Below are 17,917 nucleotides of genomic sequence, written 5' to 3'. Positions count from 1 at the left end.
TGAACAACGAAACCCCTTGAGAATTAATATGCTAAACTGATTATGAAAGAACAGAGAAATCAGTCATAGTATGGTAAAAAGTAGCTATGTAACTTTAATGGTAACTCCCTTAATATACGCTAGATGCATTTCGTTCTTTATCTTGGACAAACACCCATAAAAAGAAGAAACTGTTAGAAGTAATCATAAGAGAGAAAGTCTCAGACTCCAGTTCCGTTCTTGCTGCAACAATGAGCAATCCTGACATTTGACACTGGGGAAAAGCATGAAGTTCATGGTGGCCAAAAGGTTATCACTATTATTATTCTTTATATAGACATGTAGATATATACACACATATATATTATTTTTACAGTATAACTGTTCTATCCTATAAATTAAACTTTTTAAAGATAAAAACACTCCTTCAAATAAAGCAGGGGACTTGGAGAGCCTTATTCTGATAGTTTTGTATTCTGGTCAAGAAGCACTGACACCACAGATCTAGGTATACACCAAGCACTTATATTTAGTGATATGTTTGGATTTAGGAGGCTAAAATTAAACTAAAATCTACAGGCACAAACAGAAGACCCAGTTCTGCCTGGATTTTGTCGCTGATAAAAGAATTATATTTATCAACATATGGCACATCTGGAAGAGTTACAGCCATGAACCGGATGGGGAGTGAGTCAGGACAGAATGAGAGCTCTGGAGTGCACAGCTGTATGGCAGCCAGATGTGCTCCCTGTCAACAATCATAATCCCTTTCGAGTCAGTGACTCCACTACCAGCAGAAGTGGCATCATTAGCCAGTGCTGCGCAGGCAGTTTCACTCACGTACTCCCTCGGTTTCAGGGATAAACATCTGCATAATCCTGCACTACACAACTCCCACACACCCAACAGGAGTCAGGGAGGTTGTTCCGACCACCCAAGCTGAAGGTCAACAGTGCAACTTGTAAAACCTCCAGCCTGCAAACCCTCTGCCCACACCAGTAAAGTCTCCTTACTTGCGGTTCACCAAGCCACTGGGTAACCGCTTGCCAGAGGACTCACGGCTTCACCTCGGGGTAGCAGAGATACTTTTATCCTTAAGGAAAACAAAGCAATTGCCATAATACACATGACAGCAAACTGGGTCAAGCCAAGCAGAAATATCACAACCATCTCAGAGAAGTCTCTCTGATAGATAGCCATCTTCAGACTGCAGAAGATATTTGCAAGGCCTGGAACACGTTCCGTGTTTTGTGATTAGAACAGCAATGATTCTCCTTCGGAAGTAGATGACACATCAGATGACCCTGCAAGCGCTTCCCCAGGCTGCATATGGCTTGATATATGCTACTTCTAATTTCAAGGGCTACATAATGCATAGAAAGGAGAGCTAAACTTTTACTACACAACATGAAGAGTAGAACACTGAACTCAAAAGCTCAGATTCCTCTCCTGATAATCAAGATAATCAGCATTTCTCTTATGCTATTGATGCCACCAGGACTGTTCCTGAAGAAAAGCATCACCCCAGCCTGTCTGAGGATAATACAGCACTCACGGCAACTTTACACAAGTATCACTTGCACTCTGAAAACAAAATAATACAATACAAAATGGATTTAATAAAGAACAGCAAGTTTAAAGCTTCTTGACTGGTGCTATGTCTATGAAAGCAAGGACCTAGAATGCCTTGCTAATTGACAAAGAAAAAAAGCAAGAATCAAATCCATGAAATGAATTCATGTCCCCTGAAAAACAACATTGAGGAGGCATTTAGAATTACTTTTAAAGGTGTATCATGCTAAAGTGACCAACATTTTGTACTTGGCCAGCAAAACAATTTGCCATATTGAGTGGTCTGGCTTTGGAGATGTGAGTTTCAGTCTAATAATTTAAATATGATAGCTGCTCTTAGACACGTGAAGATTACCTAGGTAGCATCGGAGGTATATAATGTCTTAGCTCACAAAAGGTTACCTCAGTGGTTCATACTACATCCATGGCAGAAAGGTGAACGATGCCAACAGTGTTATATGGCAGAACTTATCTGAAGAGATGAACGATTTTCTCAACTGATATAGAAGAACAACAGATGAGCAAGTTTTACTATCAAAGCTGTATATACTCAAGATTGCCTTATACATTACTTTTTCCTGGGTTTAGTTAGAAACTAAAGAATTTTTACTGTTTCTTTAATGGGAGAAGTGTTCTCACGCTCTGTGTTGAAGTGTGAGTCGTATTAATAAGTACTATGAAACTTCTTTCTAACGCATGCCTGAGCAGGGAGTTAAACACCCTGCTCCTAGGCTGAGCAAATAATGCATGAGCCTTTCCCAACACCCTTGTGAAAGAGCTGCACAGTTTAACTGGTTTACAGACAGCTAATTACAGACACAAACACACCGGGAATTGGCCTATTCCTGATACAGTGTCTTCTTCCAGCTTTAAAAGGACATTTTCACAAAGCACAGTGAAATATTAGTGCTTGGTTCAGAACAAATGAGCAAGGTGCCAACCAATACAAGCAGCACTGATTTACATTGCTTCCCCATTGAAAGGTTTTCTTTTAATAGTTCGTATGAAATCCCAGGGCTATCTTTTAAATTCTGTAAGTTAAATACAGGTATTTCACGTGCAGACAAAAATCTACCCTGCTTTAAATCTTTGCTGGGCTATCAAGCCCTAGAACATTTTACACTGCGCAAATGACAACATCACTCTGCCATACACAGAAGAAACGAGGAGGGATTATTAGTCAGGAACATCTTTAGCAATCCAATACATTCCTCGCTGCAGCTGTTTTCTGAACAGAAGTGATCATTACTCAGACTTGCCAGAATCCCTAAAGGGGTGGAAAGTCATTCACAGTTCAGCATTTTCTGCCTAGAGACTGTAGGAGTCACGGTAGGCATGGAAAAAATTAGCACTTTAGAGAGATTACGTAGGAGCAGAATTCTCAACTGGAGAAATAGGTAATTTTCACAGCACCTCCTTCCCTATTACCTAAGTGTTCCTAAAATAACTAAAATACTAGACAAACAATTTTTTTTGGTGGTGTCTACTGGTGTAAACTGACCATTTATATTAACTTCAGCTTTTGCATTTTATAGCAAAACAATAAGCTTAATTAAAGTGATACAACAATATCTAAGGGGCAATGAAAAAATCCCTTCTAGGGCTGTGCAAATGGCAATAAGGATTATAGAAATAGATAGGTATGTTTTCCCTATAGAATTAGATCAGGTAATTGCCACCAGAGATAGCAGCACAGGCAGATAAAAAAATACACGTAAAGAAATCACACCGGAGTAATTTTGGGTGCTGTGCTCAGTTTTGCTTCTCCGCAGCACTTACCATGGAAAAACGCCAGGAAAATACCATCACTATTTAAAGTATTTCCTCTGTGCAGGACAGAGGCACTACTGGCTATCGTGAAAGGAGCAGCTGACCTTCGGCTCCCAGCCTCAAGAAAGCAGTTTAATTGGGGCTGAAGGATTTCTGTGCCAGCTCCCGGCATCAGACCGGCACTCACCGCACACCTGATGGGTTGGACCAGGGCCAGCAGCAGCCGCACATAAGAGATTTGTTCCACTGGAAACAACAGTGCTGATTGGTTTCATACACTGCCTGCAACACTGGATATTTTTTCAAAAAATACCTAATTTGAGAATTTTATGCATAATTGGGTTTGAAGTTGCAAAATTAGAGAGAAAAAAACAGTAATAGTATCAGCCCCAGTTCATTTCTTCCTTATCTGTATCTAAGCAATATCAAGTGACTGAGCTATTTGTTTTAGAAAATGCCTGTGTTATTTCGTTGAATAAGATTACTACAAGAAAATTAAAAGTCCCCTGGGCTACATGAATTTGGCCTGAAACTATCATAAATTAGCCTCACCCATGAGCCCTTTGATTTGGGGACAGAACATGTCTGATCACAAGCAGCAAGCTCAGCATCCTCTAATATCTACAACTCCCAGAGCCCCGCTCCTGTAAGCCAGGCCTAAGCACAGGCAGGGCAAAGCTGAGGGAATTGTTTGCCTTAGGCTTCTTACCAGCGAGGCTTTAATCTCTGAATGTTTACAAACTCCTGCCTAACAAGAGCAGCCTTGTGCCTTTTCCCTCCCCTGACAGCCATTTTGTTGGACTGGGGCTATTTGGGCAGGATTACTTAAGAGTTTGTTAACACAAAGCCACCCACAGAATTTAAAAAACATAAACAAAACAAAAAAAACCCACACTTACGTAACTAACATGATATCGGGCTATTGATGATTTTCTAGGTAGGGATTCGCATTTCCTTGTTGGTGTGAAAAGCTGACTCACCTGCTGAGGGAAGCCAGCCTACCATTCCAAGAGCTACTGCTACAGCTCTGCTGATGAGCACAAGAAAACAGTACAACCTACTTCTTCAGGGGACTTTCTGAAAGTGATCAAAATGCTCTTTTAAAAGGTTTGGTGCTTTAATGAACAAAGAGAGGAAGAGGTGGGTCCCGTAGCTGGGGCTGTTTCTCTCTCCCCTCCATTTCCCCCACGAGGGGACTGAATGGTTCTGATAGCCCCTCCCTAATGCCCTGGGGCCGCCATTTTGTGTGCCCTCCTCACCCCTGGGCCACCATTTTGTATGTTCTCCTTACCCCTTCAGTCCCTGCATTGTAGCTCTGTAGCGCCCTGAGCAGGCTGGGGCAGGCAGGAGTGACTTGGGGCTCCCACCTGCGTTGCTGCGATACTTATTGTGACACAGGTAAGGTGTGTTTGCAGTGACTTCTAGTTAAATTACATCATAAAGACCCAGGTACTGGGAGCTATGGGTCAGTCCTGTGCTTGGTGTTGTTGCTGAAATGGCTCATGAGGGAGACCATCCCTTAGTGTACTGTATGCTTGGGGCCTGAGTGCTTTTAGTTCCATCATGTTGTTGTTGTTTCTTAAGCCAGAAAACCCTTTGGCCTTGGGGTCCATTTTCTCTCAGAGAGATTGCTAGCTACCCCTTCAGAGGATTTGCTTTTGGAGTCTCTCTGGGGGAGCCTCTTCGGTGACTTCTTGCTGTGTTTTAAGAGACCTTCTGTATCAAAGTAAGAAATGTTTCAACCTGAAATAAATAGGAGTACATGTTTAAAATAACACACGGGGGAAAAAAAATCACTTTTGTTAGCAGAGTGAGGCTTTAAAAGTTTGGAAAAGAAATTCTGAATGCAGCTATTTCTTTGTCACACAGCATGAGTTAGCAGCGCTGAGGTTTGCAGTATGCTGCATTTCTCTTAAGGCCCAGTTCACCTTTATTTTTGTGCCTATCCAACAGACTTCCAGTATTTTATTAAGCTTTCCTGGTTGGAATTGATTTCTTTTCTTTAAAAGGCATTTCCTTGATCAAGGATTTTTCTGAATTAATGAAGCAGCATGTTCTTGTATCTATAAATGAAATAAAATACACTATACAGCAAGTGAAGGGGGAGCAATAGAGAAACCTTTAAGAAAAATATATGTCTTCCTCTAGCAAAATCATGCATGGAATCAAGGAATATTTTGTAAGGTCATCGGAGTGGTAGGAGTGCTGTGTATGGGTACTACCTTGTTAGGCTTAGGTTACCATAATATTTGTTACGTAGTATTTGTAATCTCTGTGCTGTAATTTGGAAGCAAAGCAGTATCACTTCCTTGCATTTTTTGGTATTAAGTTAGAACAATGTGATACTTAAAAGGATTTTTCAGTTTCTGTGGTGTTTTCTGTTCCTGTTTAAGTTTTCTTTTGGCAGTCCTGTGGATGTTAGCGGCAGCGCGGTGTTGCTGATCCTGCTCATTGCTGTGAACTTGTGGTGGTTCAGTGAGCTCTCACTTATCCCTTCGCTGCTAACACAGGTATCCATGCCCTCTTCCTGGCTTCCTACCAACCTGGGGTGAAAGTTTGCTGAATAAGAACATTTGGCTGCCCAAGTTTAACTAATTTGGTTGATTTAAAAGATAGAATTCATATTGGTGCTGCGTGTGAAACATTCGGCTTTAATCCTTCAAAGAGATATTTAAAAAAATCAAACCTAAACCAAATGTCTTGCGCTAGATAGTTACAGCCTGAGAATCCTGAAGCCATCCCTGAGGAACCCTACTTCAGAGCGGCAATACAGGACAATTAGATAAGAGTTTGGTTGCTAGATGAAAGGAAATGTGAACTCCTAAACCCTCATGGGAGCAGCATGAATTGATTTACCATGGAGTGCAAATGATCAAAATAAGTAAAACGCAAGTATTAAGCAATTTTGCCTCCTTCTTTCTTGCTTCCCTTTCTTTTATCCAGAGGCAAAACGATAACATTGTGCACTTTAGTAATTTACTTTTTAAATTGCAGATTTATATATGGTTCTAAGCAGTCTATAGTCGTTGCTTCATCCATGAGTTACCATTAGGATTTCATCCTCAAGGCATTTGTATGTGAAAGCAGTTCTCATTAATGGCAAGAAGACCCGTCTGGTTGACTGAGCTACAGCTTAGCTTGGTGTTCGGATTGTTTGGTAAAGTGTACATGCAAATCCTTCGGAAGGTGGTAGTCTGAGGAAGAGGAGATGTGGTTGCAGGTCAGTTCCTGACTTTAATCAGTCTAACAAAGCTTTGGTTCAGGCAGAGGGGATGCTATGATCAGAGTGGCGTTTTCCTAGGGTGATGTTAATGCTTTACGTTTCAAATATGCTGACCATGGAATCCTACCTACATCACTTGTGGGGGAAATGATGTTCAGCAGTAACAGCTGCTTCCCGGCACTAACACCTTTTGCCTAAAACTAGAGTGGGTTTCATGTAATGTAGTGGGTTTAGCAATGCTCAGCCAGGTGAAGGCCTTCAGACTATCATACATTTGAAAGAAGTCTGCTTATAATTTCTGTGCTGAATGAAGTGTTCAAAACTCTAAGTACTCATTCTGGTGCAGGATGAAAACAGGCATGAGACTTAAGTGCAAGGCGTTCCCTGGGAACAGTGTAACAGGCCTGCTGTTTTTCTAATAGTAAGTTTTTTTCTAATTGTTTTTCCTTAAGAGACTGCTTAGAAAAGCCTAAGCACCTTTGCTGCCCTGTTTGCGGCTGGGGGAGGAGTGGCACAGCTGTGTTATATTATTTTTAAAGCTAGGACACTGTACTGCTGTAGATCTTGCTCAACATGCCAAAGTTAACCTAAATATTTAGGATGAGAGTTGTAGTCTGACTGTTTTAAAAGTGTTTTCCTGGTGTGCCTCCCCTTTCTCCTCCATTGTTCAGTGTTTTGCTAAGGATGCATCTTTCCATGCGAAAGAACCCTGCTGGCTTTGTCTCTGCGTAGTGATCCACCCAGTGAATGGGGGCAAATGGTCTCTGCAGAGGGACTGATACCTGTGAGTTGGGTTCTTTGTAGCTGAGACAACTTGGGATCCATATCCAGTTTCCTTTGAGAGGCTCAGCCAGAGCTTTTTGTGTCGAAACCAAGTGTGTTTGAGCAAGCCCGGTGATGAACTGCTGCACTGAGGGAAGCTGCAGCGGAGGCAATGGGTGGAGGATGGACATAGTCCTGATTGGTGCCAATAGCCTGTCCAGTTTCCTTGATCTCTGTTACAATATTAAGGGAGAATTAGGTCAAAACAGGTTTTTACGTTTATATCTTAAGTAACAGAAGCTTCCTGGAAGGGAGAACGTGAAGAAACATAATACAAGGGATGGAGAGCAGCAGGATTCATTTGCTGCATAAATTAGTGCATAACATAACTAAGGTTAGATGACTCATCAGGGAGGTGCAAGGGCTTTTCAAGGCCCAGAATACCTTATGGGAAGCCCCCAGTGATTTTTAACTGGTTTTGGGTCATGCTTCTGCAGAGCAGAACTGAGATTTCTGGTGAAGTAATGCATTTTTAAAGGCGATAACCATGTACAACAGCTCTTCCATGAGATTCCTTCTGGAAACAGTATGAATCCAGGTAGGGTTTTTAAAACAAAGCCATGTGAAGACCAGGTCATGTCATACACAACTCGTGTAGATCTCAAATACAAGTATAATTATTAAACTAGTGATTGCGTGCTCGGTGGAACAGGGGTAATGTTAACAAATTGGTGTTTGGACAGCAGCTAGCAAAAAGACTTATTAGTGCCTATATGAGACCATATGCATGATTAATAACGAATTAGCAAATTAACTTGAAGAAAAATCATCCTTCCAGGTTTGAACTAACAGGGCATTCTTGATCATCACCAAGCCCTGCCTAACAGCTGGGAGCAACAGAAATACTTCTGTTAACATTCATGTTGTATGAATCTCTCTTGCTGTCCCTGTGTTGACTGGGTAGTTCTGCTGGGAGAGTTTTGCCTTAGTGGTGTTACAATGGTAGCGTGACTTACCCTGCTTCTTTGAACAATGTTATTTGCATTCTGTTCCTGCTCTGTTTTTGATGTGATCCTGTTTGCTGGGATTTGTGTGTCTGTTGTTTGCAAACATGACTCACAACAGTGTAACTGTTGCCAGCTACATTAATATTTAAAGTATATTATGGTGTTGTCCCCCCCAATATGTGAACGGCAAAGCAATTCAACAAACATTGTTTATGTGTAGTCAAACAGGATGGTTTGTAGATCTATGGCATCCAGTAGTGAATCCCAGAGTTCTGGTACAGGAGACGCAGGAATTCAGAGAGACTACCTGATGTATTGAGCAGAGCTTTATGGAGGGGAACTTAAGAGACAGAACAGTAGCAACACATACCTTTTAAATAACCTTTATGCCCAGGTAGGTCTTAAATCTTTAAAAACAGATGCAATAATTTCCCCCTTATTTTACAGATGGAGAAACTGAGGCACCGAACAGTGTCAGATCCTGTCTGTGACTATGCTGAAGGGACTGAGCTGGTAAAATAACTTGGATTTTTTGAGTCTTAAATTGGTGATTTCTCTAATGACGTTGGAATATCATGATGAACAGTAGTTTTCAGTCTCAGCTCTTGGAGTGTCCCCTCCAAATTTCAACAGACTTGCATGATTTTTTTATGGGTCCATGTACAGGTTGCTATATGGTGTGCACAAACCCCATTTTCTTAGATGCCTTTTGTGGATCTCTCCCAAAGAGTTTGTGGTCGCCTTCCCTGCCCCCCAAAGGAGTGTGAACCACAGGATGGAAATTGCTGGTGTAGGAGTGTTATCAGCTGAGGCTGTAAGGACTAAAGCATGAAGGAAAATGTGTTTGGAAGCAGGTCTGGACTTGGTAGATTAATGCTTTATTTTGGTCCTCAGATAACTGCAGCTGGTGGAAAAGCTTAAGTGAAATTCTGTTGTATATGTCTGATTTAAGGGTAGGTCAGAAACAGAAGGTTTTGGGCTTTTGTTTGTGGGTGCCACCTGTGTGAGCACAGGTGAGGCAGCTTGGGGCAGGGGTGGGGTCTTCATGTGGAGCAGCTGTGCTTGTTGCAAGAGTCAAAACTGGAAGGAACTTATGTGGTAACAGGGTGTCTCCTTGGTGTCCTGGTGCTTCAATAGTGGTTTGCAGCTTATATTCAAGGGTGGCTTTAGTAAGCTTGACTGTTGCTGGGATTATCACCCCAGTGGAAGTGCTGACAGCTGGGCTGTGGTACAGCGTGTGGGATTGGGAGCAGGGGCTTAAGCGTGTGTGTGGAGTTGTGGGAGGAGAGAAGGGCTGGATGATGCTATGTAGGTGTTATTGATGTGGTTTTACTCTTTTTAAAATGTGTTTTCTGAAAGATGAAAAAAGCTATTTGGGTGAGGCCTTTAAGCTCTGGCTGAAGCAACTGCATGCTGGTGCTCTAAGGAGCTGCTCTACAGAATATTGTATTTGTTTTTCTCCTTTTGGGATGTAATTTATTTTTCTGCAGGTTCTCTCCTCTTCTAGCAGATTGTTTGATAGCCCCAGCATAGTGCAAGAAAACTGCATTGAAACTGTTGCTCTCTTGCTGTCTGTTTGTGTGTTCAGATGAGGTTAGTGGGACATTAATCCATTTATGAAATGGAAGAGGTTGCCCATGGAAGAATGGTACCTGAGTGCAGAATCCTGCTGTGTTTGTGTATTCACTGTTAACTGAGGCCAAATATAAAATGGAAACAGTAAATCATCCCCTGTTATCCATCTGCAGCTGGTTCTCTTTGCTCTGAATTTAATAACAGGGGACTTGCAGTGGAGCTGATGAAATAATGTTAGAAGTGTGACACCACCTCAGGTACCCCAACCAGCTTCGTTCACATATTTTAACATGTTTTATTCTGTGTAGAGTGGCAGCCTGGCAGGTATAAGTTCCTGGGTTCTTGGTGGATTCTCTTCTGTAACTACAATGTGGAAGACTATGGTCCAGAAAATTAAGAGTTTCTTCATTATGTTTCCACTTCTGAGTCTGATGATGGGAGGACGTAGATTTGCTAGAAAGGCCTGGTGGGCTCTTACTTCAGTGCACCTTTGTTGGAAAATCTGGACTTAGTTCTCCACTTCTGATAGGAGGGTTTCCAGGGCCTAAGGTTCAGAGCCATCCTCACACTGATCTGCCTCCCTGCTTGCACTATGTGAGGGTGGCTTTAACTCCATGTTGCTGGCTGAAACTCAAGGCAATCCAGCTTGACAGAAGCAAATGCGACTACCCTGTAATCTCTGTCAACTGGTATCACTTAAGTGGTTACAGTTTATTAATCTCTTTCTCTGCATGTTTTGGGTTAGAAAATTTTTCACTATTTCTGTGACAGAAGTGATTGGAGTGATGCGTGGCAGTTACAAGGATCATGTTGTTTGGAGGCAATTCATGTAAATGAAGCCTGTGCAGACTTGAGTACCTTTTGCTAGTTGTACCCAGTAATACCAATTGGTACAGTGTGTGCTCCTGTATCCTATGATACCACTGAACAGGAGTTAAGAGTTATATTCCAGTAGCTGTTCATGAATTTATAACAATAACTGAAACTCAAAAGTGGAAGTTGTCTTTCTTGCAATGAAAATCTGCCTTGTGTATTTTAGAGCTTCCTGCTTTGTATCCAGAATTTGATTTATTTTCTACAGAAACAGATCAATTTTTAAACACTGAAGTGTTTAAATTTATTCATTTACCTCTGATTTATTTGTGTAAACATGACAAATTTAAATTCAAATCACCTTCAACCCTTCACCCTTTTGATAGTAATTAATTCACAGTATGTTCCAGTACCACTCAGTGCAGGCTTAATCAGGTCATCAGTTGTGGATTTAACTGCAACATCTGTGATGTTTGCATAAAACCTGTAGGAGCCTGACTCTGTATGAAATCACTCTCATTACACAGTTCATTTTGAGATTGTAAGTAGCCATGCTGCTCACAAAACAGGATTAGGGTGAAGTATTCTATTAACACACTTAATCCATAACTAAAATAATATTCATTACTCCTATCATGTTTTAAGAGACAAATGTTTTATTTCAGCTGAAAATGACCTTTCTGAATAGGATCTGTGTAGTTACATTATAAAATTGAAGTCCATAATGAGAAAGATTAGTTGGAGCTTGTAATACAGCAAAATTATGTGTCAGATAGGAGGCAGCTGTGTCAGATGTCACCACTTTGTCAGAGAGTTGCTTCTCTGCAGCTGGCAAGGATAAAATTGCAATTCCTTTAAATAAAGGTTGCACTCCAGTACACGTTGCAGAGGTCCAGGCACCGTGTCTTCCCTGGGTGTGCCTGAGTTAGGCATTAGTTTTCCAGACCATTGACTGTCTGCTGGTATTTCCACGATGTTTGTGCTGCAGCCATGGTTTTGGCTCGCGCTCTAGCACTGAACTGGAGGACTCCAGAGCTAAACAATGAGTGCCGACAGCTTCAGCGAGAGAGCCAAGCTCCTGTCGTGGGTGGCTGTCACAACACATATGCTTTGCATGTTCACTAGAGGATGGACATGAACAGTAATGCTGTGTTTTTCTCCATACACAAAGGCCTTCTGTAGGCTCTGTCAGAATTACTTCTTCTGGATTAGAAACCACCACGGGATCTTTGTCAGTGAGCGTGCTGGTGACTGCCTTGAATTGAACGCAAGATGGCTGCGTGTCTCTCCAGCAGAGCTGCGGCGTTGCGCAGAGGAAGGAAAGGCACGGCAGCTGTGCGCTTACCTTGCACAGCTCGCCTAACTCTGACCTTATCCTATTGCTAGTCCCAGTTAGGTATAAGGAAATTAACTGTGTTTGTTAACAAAGTACTAAGGGTTTTCTATGACTGGAAACATGGTTACAGCCTTTGGGTACCTTGGTCATTTGAGACAAAGTCTTGCTGGAACAGAACGAAGATTCATGTTTTTTACGCTGCTTTGGAAAGGACTGTGTGAAAACGCATGTGCACTGGGGAGGGGCAAGCAACCGAGTGTCCCTTTGGTTGTCATTTGTAGCCACAGCGTGACTGACTGGGGTGTGGGGTGCTTTGTGTTTTGTTTCTGTTCTCGCTGATTCGGAGTAGAGATTTTTTTCATCCTGCGTCATTTCAAATGAGGCTGAGCTGAGACTAGAATGAGAATCAACCTGCTCAGTACACCCCAGTTTGTTTTGCTGAACCTCAGATTCCTAAATTCTGTTTTTCTGATGTATAGAATCAGGATGTGGGGGAGGAAAAAAGACAGTGTTGATGTGGGGGGCAAGGGATAGGAATAGAAAAAATAATGGTGAATTAGCAGAATGGGTAGAAAGTTAGAAGTAACAAAACTGCAGTAAAATTACTGATTTGTACAAATCTTTGTATGCATGGAGTCTTGCTGAAGATGAGTGTCTAGCACAGAACAAGGAAGTGGAATGGAGGGAAGGAAACATCAAACCATTCATTCTGTAGCAGTTGCTGGATTTAGGGTTGTGGTTTTGTGTGGTGGTGTGTTCTTTTGTGTGTGTGTTTGTATTTTTTTAATAGGATTGTGAAATAAGAAGTGGCAGATCCACCCGGGATCCATTTTGGATAAGGAACAAATCTGGCTAGAGCCAATAGCTCGGATACAACAACAAAATTTTACATGAGGAGACCGCTAATTCTATGAAGCTTCCTGTGGCAGTGGGCAGGGGAGCCTTCAGGGTCTGTTTTCCAATAGTGAAGGATTTTGTGATGCCAGCAGCACAGAGGACAGCCATGAAGCTGCTTTTGAAGGTGCTTTCTGATACCTGCTGGAGTCAAGACAATCTGGAGCCCCTCCTGTGGCAGAAACCAAGGTCCATCTCTCTCTGAGAGTTTCCTTTATTTTCTGGTTCACCAGTTGCCTTTCTATCTCTGTGATAGAATTTATTTAAACTAAGATCTCAAATAGCCAAAAACATTTTGGCACTTTTAGACAAAGGTATAGCATTTATGTTAATGCTAATCTGCTGTGCGAAAACAACTACAATTATGTATTTTATAAATCAGTTTTTGGTTGAAAATGATCTCAGAAACAAGAGATAAAAGTAGATAACAAGCACAATTTTTAAAAGCTGTCAAAAACATACATGAGACAAATGGTTCAGTTAAAATGCATTAGTGTTGTTTTCAGATATCCTTTCCTCATGAGTGTGGTCTTGTGAAAAACTGTTCTCTCCATCAGAATTTTCTAATCTTCTACCAAGCTTTCAGGGATTGTTCAAACATGCTTTAGAATATCTATCATTTTCTATTACGATTTTATAGTCTTTTGTATGTCATTTAGGAAGAAACTGTTCAATTTATTCTGTAATAAATTGTATGGCTCTGCTCTGAGGATCAGTATGTGACTGCCAGAGATCTGGAGTATCATTCAGTCCCCTTTAAACACTTTTCTGGGACATCAATGTAGCAAAAATCCCTCCATAAGAATATGACTGTATTCAAACTGTGCTTGAGCATGGAAACAAACACAAACCTTGCCAGAGCAGCAGTCCTTGTGAAGGAAGCTCTGGTGTTTAATCAGTTGGTTTAGTTTCAGCTGGAATCAAGACCTCTGATTCCCATCAATGACAAGTGATTCTATAGGCTGTTTGCCTCCCATCAGGCGGGACAATGGAAGCCATGTCATGTTTTAAGTATGTGTGATGTGTTTCATTTAATAAATAAAAGACATGGGTGATTGACACCACTGAATAGTGATGATAAAGGTGCCAAATCCTTGGTGCATTTCAGTTCAAAGGGAGTGGGGAGGGCTGGCACCTTGGGACGCTGTGCTTGGGAGCACTGGGCCCCTCTTGGTTGGCTGGGGGGACATGGGGAGTGTACTGAGGCCTTGGAAGAGCCAGAGCCAGCTGGAAGGCAATGGCAGGCCCTGCGTGGGGTGAGACGGGAGCGTTTTATTCAGCCTCTGTTCTGAACATGCTACTACAAATATTGATTCTGGTTTTGTGATTTAAACAAATAGGAAGGCGGAAAGAAAACTCTCAATTGTAGAAATTTCATGTAGCACAAGGTGGCAGTAATGCTCCATTATTTTGCATTCACCCTCCTGCAGTTGCACAGCCATGTGGAGCTGCAGAATGCAAAGCTGAGATTGATTTATTTATTTTCCCCGTCCCTTGGAGGTTACTTCGTTTCCCCTTTGAACTGTGGCTCATTCTTACTATTTTTCCCTGAGGTCTGGGGGTGGGTGGGGTGGGACAGAGTGGGAAATGCCTGTGACCTGAGTCTCTGTCCAGAGCCTCCTAACCCAAAACCACAGAGAACTGAATCCATTTGAGGTTGGTGTTATAGGAAAATGGCTGGTAGCGAATCCCTAGGCTTAGTTAAAATGTGCTTACCAACCCTACTGTTGCTGCAAAACCTGTGCTACCTATGGGGCCCATAGAACTGCACAGGAGTGACACTGTAAAGATGGCACAGACTGAGGTCTAAGTGTAAGGAATACTCAAGCTACAAAGTAGATCTCATTCCTTGTTACTTACTACACAAAGGGATGTTTTACTTTGCTGAGCTTTCTAGAGATCTTCAGAAGAGATCTGGATATTGACCTCTTGTCGCCTTTGCTCAAGAGCGGCACCATGTTGGCCATTAGTACTTAGTGTTGTTTTCAGCTGATGGGTGCAGAAGTTTAATCTTGTGTGAATGCCAGGTGGGTGTCATTGTGAAGTTGCTCTCCTGCCCTTATACCTTGCCATTGGCCTTTCCTGCTAATGACTCATTAATTATTTCCTTTATGGTTCCTCTCTGAATTTCTCAATACTGTAAAATATCTGTTCCAAATTATAATTTCACAGAAAGAAAAATAGGCTTTCATTCAAATATAGTATTTGCAGTCCTCTCATAAGCAGATCTAGGATTACTTTAAAAATACCTGCATATTAGATGCAGAAGGGGAAAGAAGTACTCGAGCGATGAAACTTTTATTTATGGGCTCTCTGGCACAATCCTCTGTTGGGACAGTTTCAGATTTGAGCAGGTAGGTGGCATACCTCTGGTTGCAACAGCATTGCCTATTGTTTTCCTTCCAATTTGCAACCTGATGTTGGGGCTAAAGCCCAGATATGAGATGTCTTTGTATTGCTAACATAGCTGTATTTGAAGGTATGATGTTTGAGGGTTTTTTGTGGTCTGTGGGTGTTTTGCTTTTTCCCCTTTGTGGCCACGTTCTCTGTTTCACTTCTAGGGTGATATCACTGTTCCTGTAAGTCCTGTGGGACAGACTTGGAAAGCATTTTTTCACCTTCACTTCTCTGGAGTGGATGTGGTTATTCTTTCTGCCTGACACAAGCATAATTGCTGCTTTTTAGCTGCACAGATTTGATACAGTGTCCCAACAGTTTGTCTAGAAGCCTCTTGACTGTCTGGGGATCCCTCGGAAGTGCTGGTAGTTGTGTGGGTGTTTGCACAAAGGGCTGTCCAGATCAAAGCCTTGGGTGTGTGGGCGTTTGGTGCAGTGAGGGCTCTCTGGGCTGGGTGTCTCTGTTCCTGGAGCTGAAGAAGCCCCATGTGCAGCAGTCCAGATTGCAGCAGATGTCACTCTTGGCTCGCAGGAGGAAGCTCTGTGTTGAGAAATCCCCCATTCTGGCTGCAAACTGCATTTCTCTTCACACGCTGCTGTGACACTGCCTTGGTGTGGTTGTCTTGTGGTCTGGCACAGTGTTTTGCTTCAGCTGTGTGTCATGGGAGGAAAACAGGGTGATGCTCCTGGGGCTGAGTGTGCAACATATAACTGATATTACTGGCTTTTGGGAAGATGCATGTATTATTGTTTGCAGAGATAGCTGTTTCAGGTGCATCTATGCGATGTCTGTGCAACATAATGCCATGACTTTAAAAAGCATCTGTAATTTCACTGTATCTATGTGGTTAACTTTGAATAAACAGTTACATTTCCACAGTTATTTTGGTGCACTGGTAACGATGTTTAATTCTGGATATATTTCAGTATGTAGCACCTTCCAAATGTACCAGTGATTTCACCCTTATCCTTCTGGGTGGCACATACTGAGACCTTGCCTTGGGTCTTGTCACCAAGGGTTGGCCAAACCTGTGTAGTCTAGTAAGTGACACTTAGTTTGTAGTCTGAAATAATACTGAAAACTTGCCCCTTGTCCTGCTGTGTCCCACAGTGTTTTACAGCTGTGTGAGTATGTGAGAGATCTGGGTTATAGGATGATGTTTTGGCCGTACTGTGGGAGGAGCAAAGGCTTATTGGACTCAGGATGATTGTGGAACATCTTTCTCCTGACTGATAATTGCTTTTATTTTTTTAAGATTTTGCTAGGTTCTGCAGATGCTTTTTACCAGTGTACTTCTGTGTTGCTTAGTGCAGCCCAAAGCACTGGACAATAGGTGGTGTTGAGTAATATCAAAGCCTGCATGGGTATTTTTGACATACATAAGTGCATCCATATGTGGGGTTTTTGTATACAGTAAGAAAATTGTATCATTGCTCAAAAAAAGCAGACTGTAGCTATTAAACATATGCTAAAGCTCAGAGTTTCCATTAATTTAATATACCATGTGTAGCTGGAGAATATACTGTACTAACAGGGATTCCCGCTATAAGCAGAATTGGGATTCAGGATCTCATATGTTTTGTATCGCTTCCTTGTCATGACTCCAGCAAAGTACTGAAGTGCTTTTTGGTAAAGTTCCCCCTCCCCTCCCACCCTTTTTATTTTTGCCTCCTCTCTAAATCCTTTCACAAATTGTTAGCTTCAAAATTAATAGCATGGTCCTTGTGCCAAAGTGTGATGGGAGAAAGAGGTACTGGCATTCCAAGCTGTTGGAGTGGTTCTTGCAATCTGTGGGCTTCATTCCTTGGTATGGGGTCTGAGTTGTGCAGGTTCCTCAAAGGAAAGCCATCCACAGATGTTGGTGGTTTGGGCTGGGACCTCTGCGGTTTGAATCAAGAGTTTGAGTCTGAACCAGAGAAGCACCCGTTGGGATGTTCTGACTTAGGCTGGGACTCCTGCAGTCCCACTGAGCTGACTGGGCCGCTTTCTCTGGGGGAGGAGGCATGGGGGTTGTGTGTGTGCCTGGAAGGAGGGTCAGGCTGCAGTGTGCTCTGGCATGCTGGACTGAGCCCGATGTGCCCACTAGCCAGCAAATGTAGAGAGGATGTAGAGAAGGGCACTCCTGCTTGCTCTTGGCAACATGTAGCCAGGTTGCTGGCTTGTTATTATCTAGGTTTGTGCTTTGTTGTTTACTAATGCAGCTGTTCAGACTACATGGGTTCAGCTAGTAGATATGCCATATGCTAGTAGATACACCTGCTTGAGTTTACAACCACACCTTTGTTTCTCTGTGTGGACATACCCTGGGAGGACACAGTGTCAGAAAGCTTCAGGCATATGTGTGATCCTTTGTCCCTAGAACTATTGTTAAGTTGACCGTTTTACATCTGAAAGGTATCAGTGAGTAAATCTGTTTCTTTGCTGTACATTTGGTAGGCAGAACGTTTTATCTTGTCCCCACCACAGGTTGTGACTATCGTGTCCTAAATTGCTTGCACCACTTCTTGAACATGTAATTATTTAGCATGTTGTTTTAGACTGACACCTTTTGTGTATGCATTGTTGGGTCAAGGCATACAGTGTTCGTTC

General features: G+C 42.2%; 2 long non-coding RNA genes across 2 annotated transcripts in view; one reads left to right on the top strand and one right to left on the bottom strand.

Annotated features, from left to right (window-relative positions):
• LOC135575914 (uncharacterized) overlaps positions 1–4,703 on the bottom strand; it is a 32,688-nt gene extending 27,985 nt beyond the window's left edge. Inside the window, exon 1 of the long non-coding RNA XR_010467371.1 lies at positions 4,613–4,703. This is a non-coding gene — a long non-coding RNA (uncharacterized LOC135575914). The remainder of the gene's footprint in view (positions 1–4,612) is intronic.
• A 204-nt stretch (positions 4,704–4,907) lies between these two features.
• LOC110359241 (uncharacterized) overlaps positions 4,908–17,917 on the top strand; it is a 75,915-nt gene continuing 62,905 nt past the window's right edge. Inside the window, exons 1-2 of the long non-coding RNA XR_010467370.1 lie at positions 4,908–5,047; positions 8,761–8,826. This is a non-coding gene — a long non-coding RNA (uncharacterized LOC110359241). The remainder of the gene's footprint in view (positions 5,048–8,760; positions 8,827–17,917) is intronic.

The sequence above is a fragment of the Columba livia genome, chromosome 20 (genome assembly GCF_036013475.1).
Source record: "Columba livia isolate bColLiv1 breed racing homer chromosome 20, bColLiv1.pat.W.v2, whole genome shotgun sequence".
NCBI classification, from domain to species: domain Eukaryota; kingdom Metazoa; phylum Chordata; class Aves; order Columbiformes; family Columbidae; genus Columba; species Columba livia.
This window is presented reverse-complemented; position numbering and strand designations above follow the sequence as displayed.